The sequence below is a fragment of the Zea mays genome, chromosome 3, assembly GCF_902167145.1.
Source record: "Zea mays cultivar B73 chromosome 3, Zm-B73-REFERENCE-NAM-5.0, whole genome shotgun sequence".
Taxonomy (NCBI): domain Eukaryota; kingdom Viridiplantae; phylum Streptophyta; class Magnoliopsida; order Poales; family Poaceae; genus Zea; species Zea mays.
The window spans coordinates 106,075,922-106,098,535 of NC_050098.1; the positions used below are offsets into that span (position 1 = coordinate 106,075,922).

General features: G+C 42.2%; 1 pseudogene; it reads left to right on the forward strand.

The window, feature by feature from the left end:
• The first annotated feature begins 560 nt into the window (after positions 1 to 560).
• LOC109945062 (uncharacterized) lies at positions 561 to 4,283 on the forward strand (annotated as a pseudogene).
• The last annotated feature ends 18,331 nt before the right edge of the window (positions 4,284 to 22,614 follow it).

The following is a 22,614-nucleotide window of genomic DNA, read 5'->3' on the forward strand; positions in this document are numbered from 1 at the left end:
TACACTACATAGAGCAGAAAAAAGGATATAGGTAAATAGCAAGTCGTATGTGCAAACTAAGTACACAAAGGAAAATTATAAAGAGATAATTACATGCTCGTGGAACCATTCAACGAAACATGGACCTCTGTTCATCCCTTTCATACGTAGATTATCCAGTTCCTTTGGTGTAGGTTTGTGGCCAGCTAAATATATGGAATCAAACATTTCAATGTATGGATCGAGTTCCTCCATGTTGGTGTACAAGTAGAGCATGGTAAAATTACGCTCTCTTATGTCAACATAATGTGCAGTAGAAGCCCCGACCCCTTTCCCCTTCCAGAGAAAAACACTAAGGTCGATCGAAGGACCTTCTTCTTCAGTATGATACCATGTTGACTGAGCATTCACGTTATTAGTGTGTAATAATAACTGACTTGAGAAGATTGTGATCTCTTTAGCTGCAAAGGCCTCTGCGATACACCCCTCAACCCTTGCTTTGTTTTGCACAATAGCTCTAAGTTTTTTCAATTCTCTTTCTTGACTATACATCCATCGGAACTGCACTGGTCCTCCTACCAATGCTTCATAAGGTAAGTGCACTAGCTAATGTTGCATCACATTCATAGATCTAGGCGGAAATACTTTTTCCATCTTGCCTACAAGCACCGTGATTTGTTTCTCAAATTGAATCATCAATTTCTTTGAGATATGCTTAGCACATATATGTCTATATATGTAACTTTGTTCAGTAATCATCTTCCGCAGAGGAGGCTTCAAATAGCCACGAAACATTACCAGCATAAGTCTTTCCATCAAAATATGGTAATCGTGAGCCTTCAAACCATTTAATTTATTAGTGTCGAGGTTAACACTACGTCTTATGTTAGCTGCATAGCGTTCTGGAAACTTCAACATTTCAACCATTGAAATACTTCTTTTCGCTCTTCCAGCTTTAGACAGTATGGAGCTCGTGGTGTCCTCTCCTTTCCATTAGGATTTAATTTGACCTCAAGGCTAGGGCGATCGCAAAGATTAGCTAAATATTTTCTGGCATTGATGTTGTCTTTTGTTTTACCCTTAATGTTTAGACACATGCTTATGATGCTTTCAGCAACATTGCGCTCTTGGTGCATCAAATCTATGTTGTGTGGTAAAATCAATACCTTCGCATACGGAAGTTCCCAGAGAAAAGAAATATGAGTCTAGTTGTGATCTTGACCATAGCCTTCAAACTCATGACCTTCTGCAGCCCTTTGAAGGGCACAATGTTGTATCATGATATCTTCACCCATTAAACGTTTTGGTGGACCCTCTTTAACTTTTATGCCTCTTCTAGATGACTTTGTATCATTTCGAAACGGGTGATTGGATGGAAGAAACCATCGATGACAATCAAAGAATGAGACCTTTTTACCATGCTCCAATCGATATGCTTGTGTGTCCCCCATGCATATGGGACAACACAGTCGACCGTGGACACACTAGCTAGACCAAATACCATATGCAGGCAAATCATGAATTGACCACAAATATACAGCACGTAAGGTAAATTCACGTTTTAGATGACCATTATAAGCCTTTACCCCTACCCATAGCTCTTTGAACTCTTCAATCAACGGTTGCATGAATACATTGATCTTCTTTCCAGGATGTTTAGGCCCTGGAATAATAATGGCAAGAAATATGAACCCTTCTTTCATGCATTTGTTGGGAGGGGTTGTAGGGCATGATGAAAACTGGCCAACAAGAGTATGAAGTTGAACTGTTGTCGTAAGGAGTGAAACCATCAGTGGACAAGCCTAGACGAACACTCCTAGCGTCTCTTGCAAATTCTAGGTCAAAACAATCCAGAGCCTTCCAAGCATCGCCATCTGATGGATGCATCATAATGTCTGGGTCTTGGATCTCACGTTCTCCTTCCTTATGCCACAACATTAGCTTCGCAGTTTCTGGGGTTAAAAACAGACATTTATGCCTTGGAGTGATGGGCATATATCGAAGCAGTTTAACTACCACTTTTGTAGCAAAAGTAGCTCCATCCTCTTTTAGTACCTCCGCATATCTTGATTTACCACATTTCTGACAATGGGTGGCCGCTTCATATTCCTTCCAGAACAACATGCAATTATCTTCGCACACATTAATCTTCTTATACTTCATCCCAAGACCGGACACAATCTTTTTAGACTGGTATAAGTCTTTTGGCATCTTATGGTTTGATGGGATGAGATCAATAATCAGATTGATTATATCGTTATAGCAGTTATTCGAGAAGTTATACTTTGCCTTCATTTCCATAAGACGTGTAACCACCTGCAACACGGTCACAGTGGTGTCGTCATGCACTTTTTCCTCTGACGCGTGAAGAAGCTTATAAAACTCCTGCACTTCCTCTGGTGTAGCCTGTTCCGAGGCCAATGTTGGATACTCTCTACTAATATCAGCCACCAAGTCATCCATCCGATCCTCCTCCTCATCATCAATTCTTTCTAACTCTGTGATATTCTGCTCTACTTCTCCATGTGAGCGCCACACAAGATAGTTAGGCATAAACCCATGCTTGCAAAGGTGATGCTCCAGTTCTTCGATCTTTCTCACATACTTAAAATTCCGACACTTGGTACACGGACACTTCACCACACGAGGTCCACCAGAAAATGCGAGATCCACGAATTGTTTTGCAACCCTAACCCATTCCTTTGAGTGACCTAGAGTCATGCTATTAAATCCATCATACATCGCCCTTCTTCTATTGTCATCCATTTCCAAAACTAAATAACCCAATGTATAAAAAATATGTAAATAAACATCATTAAGCATACAAACATAAATAAAAAATGTGTAAACAAACATCATTAAGCATACAAACATAAATACAAAATGTGTAAATAAACATCATTAAGCCCTTCTTCTATTAGGAAGGATCACTAGACATAAAAAACATTTAACCAAACATTGAACCTAACATCGATTAATTTACAATGAACAAGAAATTATGCATCAATTGTAACAACTACCCAAAAATCATGCATCAAATTTTAACTAACAAACTAATTGTAATAATATGCATCAAAGAAAGAAAAAAATACCTTCACAGATGCATCAATTATAACAACTACCCAAAAATCATGCATGTAATTGTAACCTGATGTTACCTTTTTCATGCAACACTCTTTTCAATTCAATGACAAGTTATCTAAATTTAGTCTCCTACAAAATAATGCTCTTGGTTTATGATCCAGGGTGATTTATTCTACTTGACAATCGTAGAAGCTCCCATTCTGGGAAATTCCAACAGTTTGTTACAAAGGAGCAGTTTGTTACTGCTCCGCAGCAAGATTTGTTACTGCTCCGCAGCAAGATTTGCTTGTAAGTTCAAAGCATGGAGCAGGCAATAAGTCTTAGAAGGATAATTCCACATTATTAGATAAAGCTGGCAATGCTCCTGTTGTCAAAGAACAATCAATTGATGCCCATGCAAGCAAAAGTAGAGCTCAAAATGGAAAGACCATGCCAAATAATGGTAGATCTCTGGCTAACATGTGGGGTCGTGCATCAGCTAAACCTAAGCCTCCAAGTACCACTAATTCTACAGCTGTAGAAAGTGTTGCAAGTATCTCACTAATGGTCATATTTAATTCTCCATGCTTTTCTTGTGTATAACTCTCAGCACACATCTACTCCTGTATATAAACCCTTCTAAGCATGCTACTGTAGATCTCATGCTGTTAATATGTTCAGCTACTCTTGATGCACAAATATGTGCAAAGGAAGAAGCAGATGGAGATAACAGCGATGATGAACAGGGAATAAAGTACAAGAGGGAATTCACCAATGCAAATAACAGAAAGCGAAGAGCAGTATTTGATTTTTCGGATGATGATGAAGTTGATAATATTATAAGCATTACATCTCCTGAGGTACCAAAACAGCGTATCCCAGACCTTGTTATTGAAACTACTGAAGATGCTGAAGTAAATCAAAAGAACTTGGAAAATAAAGATGATGTACCGAACACTGAAAAAGGTTCCTCAATGGGGGTGGATTCTAACTTCACTTCTGAATGTAAAACCAAAACTGTCAATACTATGAACCATTCTGGGATTACTTTAAAAGAAAATAGCAGCGATCCTCCTGTCAGTAACAAGAAACAGGATTCTGCAGTTGAGCCTACCTCCACCGCACCGAAGAGAAGAAAGGTTTTGAAGACACACATAGATGAGAGGGGAAGGGAAGGTAGTTATACTGAGCTCTGTAAAAGACACTGGGCATATCCAGTCTTTTATTTTTATGCCTACTAGACCTTGAAATGATACTACAATGTTGTATGTCATTATTCTGCCTTTTACTGTATATAATGGACCTTGAAAATGATACTCCAATGCTGGAGTGAATCTGAACTAGAAGCATGCGTGGCTATTTTCCCCCCTCTTGTGAGTGATTTTGGTATAGGTAGGATCAGTGCTAACAAGTTGTCTAGTCAATCCTAGATTCGTAGTCGCAATAGGACTGATCAGGTGACTAACTGCGAATTGTCGTCAACCAGGTCTTAGTTGTCGTCATACATATATAGATTACCAAATATATACTAATATACTATATGTTCTAAGTACAAATCAAGCATGAAGAAAGAAGAAAAATACCTTCAAGGAGACCGTCGAGGTGGTGATGGTCGAGGAGACGCCAAGGCCGGGCTTGGGCTGTGGTGCGGCGGCGCGGCGTTCTGGCGGCGGCACGGCGGCGAGCTGGGCGGTGGCGGCACCGAGGCCGACGAGATTGGGCAGGGCAGCGACGCGGCAGAGCTGGCGAAAAGAGGAGGAGAAAGGGCAACGGGGCGGTGAGCCGAGGCATGCTGGCGGCGAGCCGAGGCAGTGGTGCGGCGGCGCGGCCTGCTGGTGGTGGCGCGGCGGCGCTTTTTTGTTGCGGTGGCACGGTGGGCGGGAATGAGGTAGTAGGTGAGAGAGAGAGTCGTGCGTGGGTGGGTTAGGGGATTTAGGTTTTTTTGATTAAGTTTGACGGTGTCCGTATGGCCCACTCACTTAACTTAAGAACGTGGGTACTCACGTTCCTAACTCGTTAAGTTCGACGGTTTTAGCTAGGGCACACAAATATAAATTAAGAACGTCGGTACCCACGTGCTTAACATAACCCATGAACTTAACTCAAGTAAGAACGTCGGTACCCACGTTCTTAATTTTACCCACAAACATTTATCAGTTTCTTGTAGTGTTTGAGACTTAGAGAAATTTTGATGGCTCTATTGTGCTCTCCACTTAGTGAACTGATTTGGGGTTTTTGTTGGGCCTTTTTGTAATATCTTCCTTAATACATTTTGTAGATTTACTAATATACTTCATCTTTGGTAAAGGCTTCCTTTCATGATTTGGCCATTTGCCCAATCTTTTCCCTTTAATCCCCTGTTTAGGGTTTAATGTCTTAAGAGGGGATTTAGGGTTTTAGAATCTTTTCATGAGTGAAAATGTATGAAGGCTATGGTATTTCTCTTGTTATGATCAATACTTAGCTTGGCCATGATTCTAAAACTTTTGGTACCTTCACTCTCCAATTTAACATATTGGATGAGAGCCAAAAGTGTGCTCATTGGGCTAGGGTCTTGGGTAACACCTGGGGTGTTACAGAAGACTGGACATTATGCAAATGTTTGCCCATAGAGTATTGCTACTACCTAGTTTAGAACAAGTAGCAGACTCCAAGATCTAGCAAGGGATTCTCTATTTCCAGGGTTAATCAAGTCAGCGCTGATGCTACTCCTGATGGGGATGACATCACACTTGGTATGTTTTACATTAATGCAATTCCTGCAACAATATTATTTGATTCTGGTGCTACACATTCATTTATGTCTGCTCGATATGCCAACACAAATGAGTTACCACTGAAAATTATGAAAACACCAATGATAGTAATTACACCCAAAGGGCCTGTTGAGGCAAATCATATGACACATAAATTGACATTGACAATTATGGGAAGAGAATTCGGGGCTACCGCTATAATATTAGAGGCAAGCAACATAGATCTAATCCTTTGTATTTCATGGTTAAGAAAGGCAAAAGTCGTTATACATCGTGGTAGGGGTACAGTAGAACTCACCAACCCTAAAGGCGAAAGATTTGACATTGAAATTATAGTAACTACCTTTACCCGACGTGCGACATTCCTCATAGATGTGGAGTTTGTTGGAAACAACATCCGTGTGGTTAGGGATTTTCTGGATGTCTTTCTAGAGGAGTTACTAGGGATGCCACCAGATAGGGAAGTCGAGTTTGTCATTGATCTCATACCTGGGCTGCTCCTATTTCTAAACGGCCATACAGGATGTCTGTAGAAGAGTTAAAAGAACTTAAGAAGCAGTTAACGGAGTTACAAGAGGCTGGGTACATTCGTCCAAGTTCCTCACCTTGGGGAGCACTGGTTCTGTTTGTACAGAAGAAGGATGGATCACAAAGGATGTGTGTGGACTATGGATCCCTTAATGATGTTACTGTGAAGAACAAGTATCTGTTACCCCACATTGAAGATTTATTTGATCAGATGAGAGGTGCTAGGGTATTCTCGAAGATTGATCTCCGATCGGGTTACCACCAAATGAAGATTAGGCCTTCTGATATTCCCAAGATGACTTTCTCGACCCGATATGGTTTATATGAGTTCACAGTTATGTCATTTGGACTAACTAATGCACCAGCTTATTTTATGAATCTGATGAATAAGGTGTTCATGGAGTATCTTGATAGATTCGTCGTGGTATTCATTAATGATATTTTGATTTATTCCAAGAGTGATAGTGATCATGAGGAACATCTGAGATTGGTGCTACAGAAGCTACGAGATAATCAACTCTACGCCAAGTATAGCAAGTGCGAGTTCTAGATTGATGAGGTGCCATTTCTTGGACATATCATTTCTAATGGTGGGATGTCAGTGGATCCTGCTAAGGTCAAGGAGATAATGGCGTGGAGCATACCCACTACAGTCATGAAGATTAGGAGTTTCTTTGGATTTGCAGGCTATTATCGGAGATTTATTGAAGGGTTCTCCAAGATTGCTAAGCCTATGACCTCACTTCTAGAGAAGGGAAGAGAGTTTAAATGGGACGAAAAGTGTCAAGATAGCTTTGATCAGTTGAAGATGAGGTTGATGTCACCCCCAGTGTTGGTTATGCTAGATCTACAGAAGGGATTTGACATTTATTGTGATGCAAGTGGCCAAGGCTTGGGATGTGTGCTTATGCAAGAAGGACACGTGATTGCCTACGCGTCTCGTAAGTTGCAGAAACATGAGTTGAACTATCCCACTCATGACTTAGAACTAGCAGTCGTAGTGCATGCACTTAAGATATGGAGACATTATATTATGGGAACCAAGTGCTAAGTGTACACTGATCACCAGAGTTTGAAGTATATATTCACTCAGAAGGATCTCAACCTTAGGCAACGCCGATGGTTGGAGCTCATTATGTACTATGATTTGGAGATTCATTATCATCCGGGCAAGGCAAATCTGGTTGCTGATGCCTTGAGTCGAGAGGAGCACGTTCATTCAGCTATTGTGGCCTAGCAACCTGAGGAGGTTGTTGAGGATTTCAGGAGACTTAAGCTGGGGATAGTTGCTCGAACTGAAGGAGTTACTGTTGATGTGGAACCTACCTTGGAACAAGAAATTCGCAAAGGTCATATTGGTGATGCCAAGATTCAAGAGATCAAGGATCCGATTATGGAAGGTAGAGGTCTAGAGTTCATGGAGGATGAGTAGGGCACCGTATGGTTCAAGGATGGGACATGTGTTCCTGAGATTGATAGCCTTCGTGAGACTATATTGAAGGAAGCACATGACTCTGATTATTCTATTCATCCTGGTAGCACTAAGATGTATCAGGATCTGAAACAGAAATACTAGTGGTATGGATTGAAGAGAGATGTGGCTGCACATGTGGCTATGTGCGATGTGTGTTAAAGAGTTAAGGCTGAACACTAGAGGCCAGCTGGACTACTACATCCACTAAAGATACCTGAGTGGAAGTGAGAAGAGATTGGTATGCATTTCATTACTGGATTGCCTCGCACCCCGAAGGGATATGATTCCATATGGGTGATTGTGGATAGACTGACCAAAGTAGCCCACTTCATTCCTGTCAAGACTACTTATAAAGGTTCTCAATTGATAGAGTTATACATGGCTCGGATTGTGTGTTTACACGGAGTACCAAAGAAGATCGTGTCTGATCGAGGTTCACAGTTTACCTCAAGATTCTGGAGGAGCTTTCATGAGAACATGAATACAAATTTGAACTTTAGTACAACCTATCACCCCCAGACTGAATGACAGACTGAAAGGACCAATCAAGTACTGGAATATATGTTGAGAGCTTGTGCCCTTCAACATGGAGGAAGGTGGGATAAAAGTCTACCATATGCTGAGTTCTCATATAATAATAGTTACCAGGCCAGTCTGAGGATGTCACCTTTTGAAGCTTTATATGGCAGGAAGTGCATGACTCCTCTATACTGGGATTAGACTGGAGAAAGGCAGTTCTTTGGGCCTGAACTTATTCAAAAGGCAGAAGAACAAGTCCATATAATCAGGGAGAACTTGAGGGTAGCTCAGACCAGGCAAAAGAGCTACGCTAATAATAGTAGAAGACCACTGGAATTTGAGGGAGGTGATCATGTGTACCTCAAGATGTCACCACTTCGTGGAATGAAGAGATTTAAAGTCAGAGGCAAATTATCCCCTCGCTTTATTGGACCATTCAGAATCTTTAGGAGAGTTGGGGAGATGGCTTACCAACTCGAGCTACGTGATAATCTATCTGATGTGCATAATGTATTCCATGTGTCTCAACTTAAGAAGTGTGTCCGTGTCCATGAGGAACAGTTACCAATGGAAGAGCTCAGTGTTCATGGAGACTTGACTTATACGGAATATCCTATTAAGATTCTTGACACTTTGACTCGAGTTACAAGAAATAAGGTTATAAAGATGTGCAAAGTACAATGGAGCCATCATTGAGAAGATGAAGCTACATGAGAAAGAGAAGAAGAGCTTCGCATAGATTTTCCACATCGTTTCCCTAGTTCTTCCTAAATCTCGAGGACACGATTCTTTTTAAGGGGGTAAGATTTGTAATACCCAAAAAGTGTAAAAGAGAATATAGTTGTTTTACATGTATATGTTGGCCTCCATTTATTATAACATGTGAACAAATACCTCAAAAATCATTAATTAACTGATGACAAATAAAAATATTTATGCATCATGTTGTGGTTATTTGTTTGTGCATTCACTCATGAAGATAATGATAAAATGGATATACTAAAGTTGAGATGGGCATCTAACCTAAATTTTGAATCCTAGAAATTTGGAGAAAACAAAGCACTAGCTTTAATAAAATAAATATAAAAAATAAATAAGTTTACTCATGTCATGTTTAAGTTGGACATGTGATAGGGAAACAAATTTACTATGAAGTTTGAATTTGAATAGGGATTTAAAATTTGGAATTTGAAAACAAAAGGAAATAAAACAGAAAAAAGAAAAAGGAAAAAACAGATAATTGGGACACTTCTGCTCATTCCGGCCCAGCTAGCCTTTTCTCTTCAGCCGCGCAGCCCACCCGGAGGATGGCGCCGACATGCGGGCCCCTCCCGTCAGCCGCGCATGTTTCTTCGTGGACATCACTCTTAGGTGTCTGACAGGCGGGCCCGAGACGTTAGTCTCTACAAGCGCGCAACCTTTTCCCCTTTTGAGCTGACTTGTGGGGTCCCTCTGTCAATCACTCTGACTCGTTCTTCCTCAACGGTGTGCGCGGATTTTGTGGGAGATCTGTGGGATGTTGGTTGAGGGGTGAGCTTGGGGATAAAAGTCAGCCTGCGTCTGTCGAGCCCTCTCCTTCCATCGCATACCCACGCTCGCGACCCCTGCAACCGCCACATGTCGAGCTGCACCGTTGTGAGAGAGAAAAGCGCGGGCCGCCTCCGGTGATTTCCGTCTGTGCTTGCGTTCTGGCCTGTGCAAGTGGCCAGGGGCGTGCGCTGGAAACTTGTGTAGCTGCGGGAGCCCTCAATTTGAGCTGAGAACCCCTGGGGTCTCGGGAATTCCTCGCCGGTGTGGAGTTCTCTGTCGAGCTCGCGTTCTACCATGGACCAACATCGACATGCCAATTGCGTCGGTGAGACCTCGGCCATCTTGCCCGCCTCATTCTCCTGGATGTATAGAACTAGTTACTGGTAGGGTTAGACCTCCTGGGCGCCTCGCGTGCTGCTCGTCGACGAGCGCCGCCTCGCGGTTTGCCAGCGCTGCCGCGTCTGGGCTCAGACTGGAAATGATAGGTTGTGGGCCGTAGATCTCCCACGGAACGATCCCGGTTAGATCGAGATGCCGGTTCGGGGAGATAGATCTGGGTCGTTGATCTAATCTCGGACGAGTGAGGATGAGTTGAGAGATTTTAAATCCTTGTCGTCGGTTCCTAATCGGATGGTTATCTGCGGTGCTCTGAGTTTTATCCACGCCAATCTAATATGGGCGCTCGATCTCGGATCCAGTGACCAGTAAACCACGATACCCCATCGCTGTTCACATGTTGCATAAAGGCCCTTATGTTTTTAGAAATTGGAACCCGCCGTCCACAGAAGCAGTGATCTGTGTCTAGGGATTTTTATAGGGAAGCCCCCTGCCTTTTCTGGAATTTGACGCGTCGTTCAGAGCCCATTTAAATCGAGAAAATGAATTAGAAAATGAATATTTAATATGAAAATATTTGCTATAACCTGTATAAATCATAGAAAATTCATATGAACTCTAAATTGATTCATTCTAGTTTCTAAAATTTTGTAATATTATTGTTTATCACCTAGAGTCTCTGTTTTGACATGAAAACAGTAATAAAATTTATTTCTCAGTTAATCATATATCAAGCACATGAAACCTTTGGAAATTCATAACTTAAAATCTATAACTCCAAAATTAATGATTTCTGTTCCTAGTATCTTATTTTAATTTGTAGATTATCATTATATATTTTGTTTACATGTTTGGTGTGATGTTAATTTCTTCTTTATATTGTGCTTGTTTGTATTGTGGCGAGTAGAAGAGCCCGTGACTGAGGATCCTAGTGCCCAGCCGATAGAAGTTGCTGAGCAGGAGCTCATTGAAGGCAAGTTATGCCCTTGACCACTTTTTACCCAATGATGTTCTTTAATATCACTTATTCATGCATAGGTTTAATTTTGATGGGACCCAATAGGTCACCCTAGTCTGTTTATCCATTTTACCTTGTTTACCCCTGAATCATCTGGGTAGTTATGCTATTGCTTTACATGGTCTTGGGTTAATATTTCATTATATCCATGTTCCAATTATTCTGTTATTTTATTTATGTTCATGTCAAGATCATTATCTTTAATTGGAACATGGAGCTTAACTTGAGAAGCACGTGCCACCACAAGGGAGGAATGGGACCCCTTGGCTAACTAATTAGGAAAGCTAGTGGAAGACTACCTTACCCAAAAGGGGAAAGGGTAGTAGGGGAGTTGAATACAGGGAGGTCCTCGGGTTGATTTTGTTGCGATGGCGGTCTGACGAGGGATTCTTGCAAGTGCTCTTCCCATAAACTGTAGCAGGTTTTCAGAAGCTAGTGGAACTTTGTAAAGGTCTCGTAGTGTTGCCCTGCCTCGCTTCCTTGGTAGATGTGTATGGGAGTCGTGATCCCTTGGCAGATGGGTAACATGACTTGTGGGTACAGGGTACAACCTCTGCAGAGTGTAAAACTGGTATACTAGCCGAGCTCACGGTCACGAGCAACTCAGGACACTCGCATGATTAAATATGGAACTTAAATTCAATTTGTCATTTGCATTGCATGGGATTATTTATTAATTTGTTTTGTTATTTTTTATTATGGTTTGGTATTTACTTTCATTTAGTAATTGCTAATAAAATTTGACCAACTTATTAAAAGCAATGCTTAGCTTTAACCCCTATTGTTGATCAGCCTTACACATCACAAGAACTCCCACCTTTGGTGAGTTCATGCACACTGGTTTCCCCACAACTTGTTGAGCTATGATCATGTGTGAACTCACCTTTGCTGTCTCACACCCCTCGTAGGAGGAGAACAGGTGGTTTAGGAAGAGCCACACAACGAGGAGTTTGATCTGATCTAGGTGGCATCTCCTAGTTGACTTTATGGCGCCAAGGATGATCCTTAGTTCGTTTTATATTTATCTTTTATTTTGTAAGACTTCCGCAATGTAATAAGTACTCTGATGTTATTGTGACATTTATCTCTATACACTCTATTATTATATATGTTGTCTTCTTTGGCGCATGTATGAGATGCACTCAACTTTGTTCCTTAAATTCGGGTGTGACATATCTATAGTGATCACAAAAGCCTAAAGTACATTTTCACTCAGCCAGAGTTAAATATGAGACAGAGAAGATGGTTAGAGTTAATCAAAGTCTATGATTTAGAGGTATACTATCATCCTGGTAAGGCAAGTGTTATGGCAGATGCCTTGAGTTGAAAATCTCATTGTACTCTTTTGACTCCAGAACTGTTCAAATCTCCTGCATCCGGTCATGCTATATAATCTTGAACTTAGCTATTCGCTTGAAAATGATTTATTGAATCACATAAGATTGACATTAGAGTATTTCACATAAAGAGGAAGATGAAGGAGAAGGGCACCAAACACTTCAAGGTAAACGAGAAGGTGCATTATGGTTGACAACCGATTAGTTGTACCCAAAGATTGAGAGCTCAAAAACAAGATTTTGGATGAGGCTCACTTATCTAAACTATCTATTCACCCAGGGAGTAATAAAATTTATCAAGACTTGAAGACACGCTTTTGGTGGACCAAAATGAAGAAGGAAATTGCAGCTTATATTACGTGTTGTGATATGTGTTGTAGAGTCAAGGCCATCCATCTAAAACCGACCGAATCTCTCTAACCATTATCAATTCCTAGATGTAAGTGGGAGGAAATTAGTATGAAATTCATTGTTATACTTCCACATACCCAAAGGAACCTCAACTCTATTTGGGTAACTGTAGATCGTCTAGCGAAGGTTGCACATTTTATTCCTATCGATCAGTATCCCGAGCTATGCATCTCTCAGATTATGCGTTTCCACGAGTACCAAAGTCGATTGTGTCAGATCGAGGGTCGCAATTCACCTCCTGTTTTTGGGAACACCTACATAAAGGATTTGGTTCAAATCTAATCAGGAGCTCTGCATATCATCCTCTGACGTCAGGCCAAACTGAACGAGTTAATCAAATCCTAGAAGACATGCTTCGAGCTTGTGTGATATCAGCCAAGGGTTATTGGGAAAAATGTTTGCCATTAATTGAATTTTCTTATAACAATAGCTATCAATCAAGTATTAAGATGGCTCTGTTTGAAGCATTGTATGGTCGTAAGTGTAGAACTAAGAGCACTGGGTGAACAGGTGATCCTATAAAAACAACTCAATAAAACTAACTGGGACTAATATTGGATTCGTGAAAGCTAAGGCTAAGTTCGTGTGAGGAGTACGAGCAGAGTAAACTTATTCACTTAATGGCTCTTCACAAGGTGAGTATTAAACTTAGAGCAATAATGTATGTGAAGTAGATAGACAGAGAAAATCGCACAGGAATAAGGACACGTGACACAATGATTTTTATCCCGTGGTTTGGTCAAGTAGAATACCTGCCTACTCCACGTTGTGGCGTCCCAACAAACGAGGGTTGCACTCAACCCCTTTGAAGTGATCCAAAGATCAACTTGAATACCACAATTCTCTTTATCTCAACAATATCCCTTTGTGAGGAATCTCCACAATTTGGAGTCTTTCACGCCTTACACAATTGATCTCAAATGAACACACGAGTAAGGAGGAATAGAAACACACGCAAGAATGAGAGTTGCAGCAACAACACACACATAAGACAAGAACGAGCACACAAAACAGCGCAGCGGGGTTATAACTCAAAGAAGTGCTCGAATCTCTATCACAATGAACCAAATGCGTGTTTGCGAAGTCTCAGTGTTGTAGAAAGTTCAATGGGTGCTTGGTGTTCTGCTCCATGCACCTGGGATCCCTTTTATAGCCCCAAGGGAGTTAGGAGCCGTTGGAGCTCCATTTGGAAGGCTCTAGTTGCCTTCTGTCAGCGGGTGCACTGGACAGTCTGTTGCACCACCAGACAGTGAACAGTGCGCAATTCCCTTCCTTGTTTGGTGAAGCCGACCATTGCAACCATCGGCCTTGTGGCACACCGGATAGTCCGGTGGCGCATCGGACAATCCTGTGCGGCCTTGTGACCGTTGGCAAAATCAGATGTCACGGAACCTCCCACGGTATTAGGCCCAGCTACAGATGTCCTTGTCCTAAGGACCCAGACAATCATGCAAGTGTACATAATGACTCGGCAAGTTCGGCTATCTGTATCTCCATCACATCGCCCAAGAGCGCTTAACACATCACGCAGACATTACACACCATCAGAGTAAGGAGTAAGCGGAAAGGATTACGATAACATAATTTACATTCATAAGAAAAATATAGAAAGAGTGTTTATTACATATCCGGGAACTTGAGTGCGTAAACTTATTATTACATCACAGGAAGGCAAAACACCTTCCCCAAATAATTCTTAGTTTTCATCATCCTGCTTGGGAACCACCTTGGAATGGAAACAACAGAACTCAGCCGTTTCATCACCTACAACAACATGGGTTTAAAAACCCTAAGTACAGAGTGTACTTTCGCATGTCTTACCTGTTGGGGACTTGTTCTCAAATGCTAAGAGTTAAGAACAAGGCAACATAAAAAGTGTTAAGTGTTAAAGTCCTTCGTCCTTCGAAGCATTATGTCCCTTCGGGAAATAATGAGTTTCGGACGAAGGTCATAAGAGACATACCTTCGTAAACATAACAAGTAATGACGAAGGATTCATATAAAGCATGAAATATAATATAAGCATCATCATAGAATCATTTCTATTTTATTAACATGGAAAAATAGAAATGATTTCAAATTACAAATGTACCTTCGGTCCTGAGAGAAGGTAAAAAGTACAAGCGTGACGCAAAAGCAAATGCCAAGTCAGCGTGAACAGTACGGGGATACTGTTCACCTATTTATAGACACGGGACACAGCCCTTACAAAATTACATTTATGCCCTTTACATCTGACAATAACTCTATAGTAATCCATCGAGGTCCGAATAGCCTTTTCATCTTTAAGTCGGTTTCCTTTCCTGCCACCATGCCGAAGCTTTTCTGCTCACAGCTTCGGTGCTGTATCAACCTTCGTATGCTTTGAGCTTCTCCCTCTGTGATACCGATTCGAGTCCGAAGATACCTGTTTGCACATTATACTCCAGAAACACTATTAAATCATGTTTTTGAGGACCTTCGGACGCCGAAGGTCCCCAACAGTAGCCCCTCGCAATATTAATTTGTTTGAAATAATAAATTCAGATTGCGATATGAACGAAGGCTTTATGCCGAAGGTCCGAAAAAACACCTTCCCTTTGCTAGAATAGCAACATTCAATGACAAGTGGGGTCTTTCAACTTTCAACGCATCAAGCGTATAAATACGGCCATACCGCAAACTTATTTTGCACGCTTTCTGGCCAACCACTCCTGCTCACTGATTTTTTAGCTCTTGTGCACTGTGATCTGCTAAGCTTTTAGCTTTGAAGCTTCGGCTTTGAAAACAGTTTTTTAGTGTTTCCGAAGATGTCTGAAGCTGCTAAGAAGGCTGCTGCTGAGATGAAGCTGAGTCTTGATGAAGAGAAGAACTTAGGGTTTCTTATAGCAATGTCGAAGACCAACACAGAAAAGATCACCAGGGAAATTCTGGAAGGGCTGTCTGAAGATACTGGTGACAGTGACAGTTTTGATGTGGACAGCGGTGGCGAAGACTCCGAAGATCGCCCCTGGCGACCAAGCCATTCAGTTTATGGTAAATCAACTATCAAAGAGAATCATCTTGTTAATATGAGAGGAAGGTATTTCCGGGATCTGTCCATTGTGAGGGCGGACGAAGGGAAAAAGACTTGCCCAGACCCCGAAGAAAATGAAGTCGTGGTATTCCGAAGCTTTTTGAAGGCTGGGCTGCGATTGCCCTTGAGCAGCTTCGTCGTGGAAGTGCTGAAGATCTTTGAAGTCTATCTTCACCAACTTACCCCCGAGGCAATTATAAGGCTGAATATCTTCGTGTGGGCCGCGCGAAGCCAGGGTCTGAAGCCTGATGCAAGAAGCTTCTGCAATATTCACGAATTATCATACGAGACAATACCTTGGGGTAAGGAACAGTATCACAATAACTTTGGCTGCTACAAATTTGTTTCTCGGTCTGGGTCAAGCTGCCCCGTGCCAACTTTTCGGAAAAAATGGCCCAGCGGCTGGATGACAGAGTGGTTTTATGTAAAAAATGATCTGAAAACACGAGAAGACATCAAAGGTATAATCATGCGTCCTATTTGGCAAAGCTTCGGCCTTCGGAGGCCGAAAGTTGAAATGAATGAAGCCGCCGAAGAGTGCCAAAGAGCCTTCGGCGTTGTCTGCTCTTTTATGGGAACAAGGGACTTAGTACAAGAGCATATTGCCTTCAGGGTGTGGCCGCTTGCGGAGAAATGGGAAATGCCACAAGAAACCATTAAAGAGGCCGACGAAGGTGGACTTGTCAGGTTTAAGTACACTTTTAAATTTGGAGATAAATTTATTGAGCCAGATGATGAGTGGTTGAAAAGCATTGACAATTTAAGTGATGAGCTGCTTGGGACCTACTCGAAGGCCGAAGATACTGCAATGTCAGCAGCCTTCGGAGGCCGAAAAAAGAAAAGGCTGAATCGGGTATTTGATGCCATCGGGTTTGTCTACCCTGACTATTGCTACCCCATTCGAAGGCAGAAGAGAAAAAATACAACCTCTGCAAAAGAAGAAACTGCAGCTGCTCCTAGCGAGCCAGAACCAAAAAGGAAGAAGATAAAGGTTCTTACGCATCGGCCGCGTTATATTGAACCAGCTTCGGTGCCTGAGTTTACCGGAGAGACTTCTTCGGCCACCGAAGCTGAAAAACCAGCCGAGCCAACTTTGCTGCCAGAAGTCGCAGAAACAGCCGAAGTACCAACGAAGACAAAATTGGAGCAATCAAAAATTTTGTTACCGGAAACGAAAGAGAAGGCCGAAGCGCCATTCACAGAAAAAATGGAAGAGGTAAAGGAAGCAACCGAGGACTCCAAAACATCAGAAGTTTTGAGTCCTTCAGCAATTATTGGGACATCAAAAAATGAAAAAGTGCCAGCTGCAACTCCGAAGAGAAAAAGAATGGCTAATGTGCTAGATGTACTGGAAACGATCATATCTTCGAGCACACCTCCGAAGAAGGCTGCTATTACTTTTGAAACAACAGCTGAAATTTCTGGTTCTGCAGCTCCAGAGCAAGAAATTGAAGCCGAAGCTGGGCCCTCAGAGCCCACAAAGGCAAAAACCTTGGAAAGTGAGGCAGAAAAAATAACAAAGCCAACTTTTGCTGAAGAAACTGGTGTTGTTACCCCCGAAGCATCCCCCAAAATTCGTGATTATATTTTTCGTCATGCTTCGGGGAAAAAATTATCAGAAAAAGAAGAACAAGAGGCCCAACACTATGCCCAAAGGTTGAAATATCCAAAGGGGGCGTTGATATTTAATGGCAGTGGAGAAGAAGATTTCTTGTATTGCCTCCCCGACAGCAAGGAAATTTCTGTCTGTCGGGAGATGAGCAGAAGCTTCGGATTCCCAACTTTAGAAGACGGACTTTCGGTGCTGTCAAAGAACGATCTGGCTGACAGCCTAGCTTACAACAGTTTAAAGGTGCGACAAATAGAATTCTTATATTTTTGTTGAGTTCAAGATTTTTCGTTTGTTTAAAACTATTGACACAGACATATTCCTGTCTGCAGGGCCTGATACTCAGCAATGCCCTCAGAGCACAGAAAGATGCTGAGGACGAAGGATGTACTATAGCCCTGAGCAACCTTCGTTCCGAAGTAATTGAACTGAGGAACGAAGGTCTCGAAAAAGACAAAATATTGCATACCTTAATAAATAAAATAAAAGAAGACGAAGCTATTTTCAAAGGTCAGGCCGAAGCTCAGAAGCGTGAAATTGAAAACCTTCGTAAACAATTAGCCAGAGCTAAAGAGGAATGCATACTTGAAGAAACAAGGCGAGAACTCAGCGACCAATGGGCAAATCATTTAGAAGAAACTGTTAAAGAGCTTCGGTCAGCCAAGAAGAAATGCTTCGAGAAATCTATGGAGTGTGTCAAGAAAATAAAAACTAGCTTCGCCAGCGTTGGCGCATTTTCGCAAGAAGAAAACTTTATAAGAGGTAACCCCGAAGGTCCCCTGGAATGGATCAATCATGAGGCGGAGGCCTTTGAAGAAATTTTAAATAGTCGCGGAAACATCTGCGCTTTTTCTGGTGCCAGAGGGATTGCCACCATTTTGGAGGGGAAAGGATGTGAACATGTAAAGATTTTATCGTGGTCCGAAGCCACCTTGTCCACTGAAGATATAAAAGATCCTTCAGCCGAAGCTAACGCGGTTGGGGGAAAATTTTTCACCGACATCTGGGACAACGGTGGTAGGGAAATGGCCCAAGAAATCATTCAGAAAAGCGAGAAAGGGATTCATGAGGCTAGAAAAGTAGCCGAGGCTGCTGAGAAAAACGCAGAGCCTGAAGGGCAAATAGGTACTAACGAATAGTTTTCATTGCGTTATAACTTTTAATTTTATAGTTCGTTCGCGATCTGTAATAGTGATGTAATAATATCCCGTCCTCACTCAGATCCTACTAAAGCATCTTCGGGCCCTCAGCCTAAAGATGACGACGAAATTAAAAAGATGGCCGAAGCTATCATGGATCAGGTTGTCGATCGACTGCTGAACGAAGCTGCAGAGATAGTACTTAGGGAAGACTAAGTGCTATTGCAAAAAACATTTGATATATGATTTGTGTAATATTCTGTAATCCTGTATGTAATATACTTGTTTTATGATTCAATTCTTTACGATGCATGAAACTTTAAACACGTACCATTTTTGAGTCTTCGACGAAAAAACACCTTCCCTTCTTTTCATGCTTCGTGAAGAAGAATTTATCATTTATCATGACAATATCCATAGTGTTCTGATAAGAAATATCCAAGCTTCGTAAAAATAATCCCCGAAGCTATGCCTCGAAGATCAATATTGTTTCTCCCTGTAACTTGGCATGATTTGCCCTTTCTCAAAGCATTTTCCGAAGATCGATAACATGCCCCCTTCTTGTGCCACATGCAGCATGATGTATGATGATTATGCTATGCAAAATGATGTGATGATGTTATGTTATGCAAAATGATATTTTGTGCCGAAGATACGCACATTCCTGCAATGGAGCACAATCTTTTGTATCAATACTGACTTTTTCATTATAAGCCTCCCTTAGGAGCTTCTTCGCTTTTTACTTCAGCGGAATCAGCGTTTATTTTTCGCTGTAAGTTCTGCATCCCCTTAGGAACGTCTTTGGAACTTCTTCGCCTTTTACTTTCGGCGGTATCAGCGTTGACTTTTCGCTGTAAGTTCTGCATTCCCTTAGGAACGTCTTTGGAACTTCTTCGCCTTTTACTTTCGGCGGTATTTAGCTCTGCATTCCCTTAGGAACGACTTTGGAGCAGAAAACCTACGCTGCGCTCCCTTAGGAACGACTTCTTGTAGCTTCGGCAAGCTTACTCTGCGTCCCTTAGAACGACTTTTTGTAGCTTCGGCAAGCTTACTCTGCGTCCCTTAGAACGACTTTTTCCTTGCTCCGAAAAATACATATCGTGGTGGAGGCAAGCTTATTCGCCCTTCTCTTGCAAATTCTTACAATTTGAACCTGTGAAAAAGATTTACTTTCCTCGTGGCAAACGACAAAACCATTACATGAAGTTTAAAAAGTGTTCTTTATTACATGAAAAATGAAACTTGAATAGAGAAGACTTCTATCAGAGTAGGATACTTGTCAATAGATGTGCTTTGACTCTGGCACAGTGCTATTAACTGTGCGAGCTTCGGACTGTTCTCTGAAATCCCGTTGATTTTGAGTATATTGGCCCCCTTCTGGCTGCTGGCCTTGTTGTAGCGGTGGTGGAGGCGGAGGTTGTTGCCAGGAAGCCTGGGGCTGACTCGCCGAAGCAACAGAAGCTGCAGGGTGATTGCCTACATATTCTGGGATGTAAGGCGAATGATACGAAGCAGTGTGCATGACCTGCTTCGGCTGAGCCTGTTGCGCGGCAGCTTCGGCTATCTCTTTTTGCTTCTGAATGGTAACATGGCACATCCTGGTAGTATGACCTTTGTTTTCACCACAGAATAAGCAAAATATTCTTCTGGGTTGATCCCCGAATCTTCCGCCGAAGCCCCTGGCGCCTCTGCCTCTTGGAGCTGGTGGTCGGAAGGAGCTTTGCTGTTGCCCCGAAGCCTGTGAGGAGTACTGTGGCCTTTGCTGCTGGCTCCCCTTATCATCATTTTGATTGGAATTATGAATTGATCTGACATGCCTCGGATAGAATCTTCCTCCGAAGCCCCTGGTCATCTCAGAAAATCTGAAGGCCTCCTCCCTTCTTTGGCGAAAATCATTGTCAGCTCGAATATATTCATCCATCTTCTGGAGCAGCTTCTCCAGCGTTTGTGGTGGCTTCCTGGCAAAATACTGCACTGATGGCCCTGGCCGAAGCCCCTTGATCATGGCCTCAATGACAATCTCATTGGGCACTGTCGGCGCCTGTGCTCTTAAACGCAGAAACCTTCGGACATATGCCTGAAGGTATTCTTCGTGGTCCTGGGTGCACTGGAAAAGGGCCTGAGCAGTGACCGGCTTTGTTTGAAACCCTTGGAAACTAGTTATGAGCATATCTTTCAGTTTCTGCCAAGAAGTGATTGTCCCTGGCCGAAGAGAAGAGTACCAGGTCTGAGCAACACTTCTGACGGCCATGACGAAGGATTTTGCCATGACTGCCGTATTGCCACCGTATGAAGATATTGTTGCCTCGTAGCTCATTAGGAATTGCTTCGGGTCTGAGTGACCGTCATATATGGGAAGCTGAGGTGGCTTGTAAGTCTGTGGCCAAGGTGTAGCCTGCAATTCTGTTGAAAGAGGAGAAGCATCATCAAAAGCAAAGTTTCCATGATGGAGATTTTCATACCAGTCGTCCTCATTGCGGAAATTTTCCTGATGAAGCTCTCTGCGTGGAGGCCTTCGGGTTTGATCATCTTGAACGAAATGACGGACCTCTTCCGAAGCTTCATCTATCTGTCTCTGAAGATCAGCTAGACGAGCCATCTTTTCCTTCCTGCGCTGAACTTGTTGCTGAAGGATCTCCAAATTTTGAATTTCCTGATCAAGATCATCATCCGGAGGTGTTGGACTGACAGCCTTCCTTTTCTGGCTTCGGGCTTCTCTAAGAGAAATAACATCCTGATTGGGATCCAGCGACTGCAGTGTGCCAGCTCCTGTTGTTGAAGCCTTCTTCGGCGGCATGACGAAGGTGACGCTCGCCGAAGGTATTCGAAGCTCAAGAAATGGAAGTGAGTTCACCGGAGGTGGGCGCCAATGTTGGGGACTTGTTCTCAAATGCTAAGAGTTAAGAACAAGGCAACATAAAAAGTGTTAAGTGTTAAAGTCCTTCGTCCTTCGAAGCATTATGTCCCTTCGGGAAATAATGAGTTTCGGACGAAGGTCATAAGAGACATACCTTCGTAAACATAACAAGTAATGACGAAGGATTCATATAAAGCATGAAATATAATATAAGCATCATCATAGAATCATTTCTATTTTATTAACATGGAAAAATAGAAATGATTTCAAATTACAAATGTACCTTCGGTCCTGAGAGAAGGTAAAAAGTACAAGCGTGACGCAAAAGCAAATGCCAAGTCAGCGTGAACAGTACGGGGATACTGTTCACCTATTTATAGACACGGGACACAGCCCTTACAAAATTACATTTATGCCCTTTACATCTGACAATAACTCTATAGTAATCCATCGAGGTCCGAATAGCCTTTTCATCTTTAAGTCGGTTTCCTTTCCTGCCACCATGCCGAAGCTTTTCTGCTCACAGCTTCGGTGCTGTATCAACCTTCGTATGCTTTGAGCTTCTCCCTCTGTGATACCGATTCGAGTCCGAAGATACCTGTTTGCACATTATACTCCAGAAACACTATTAAATCATGTTTTTGAGGACCTTCGGACGCCGAAGGTCCCCAACATTACCCGTCAAAGGAAAAAGACTCTCAAGGATATGCTGGCCTTTAGGAATCAAGGTAAAGCTTATCAAGATTCAAAGACTCTCTTTGCAGAAAAACTTACTATGAATGGATCCTTAAAAAATCATTTTACTTATCAAGTTAAGTAGTTACTTGCATCTAGATTTCCTTTTATTCTAGATCAAGAACTTGGCCTATACTAGCCATCTTTTATCATCCCTTCTGTTTACTTGCTGCTACATGTAAGTTAGTGACCAAGTCTTCATGTCCAAAAAGTAACGGCGATCCAAATCGATTAATACCCAGCTGGGGTCTTCGACCACACGACATAC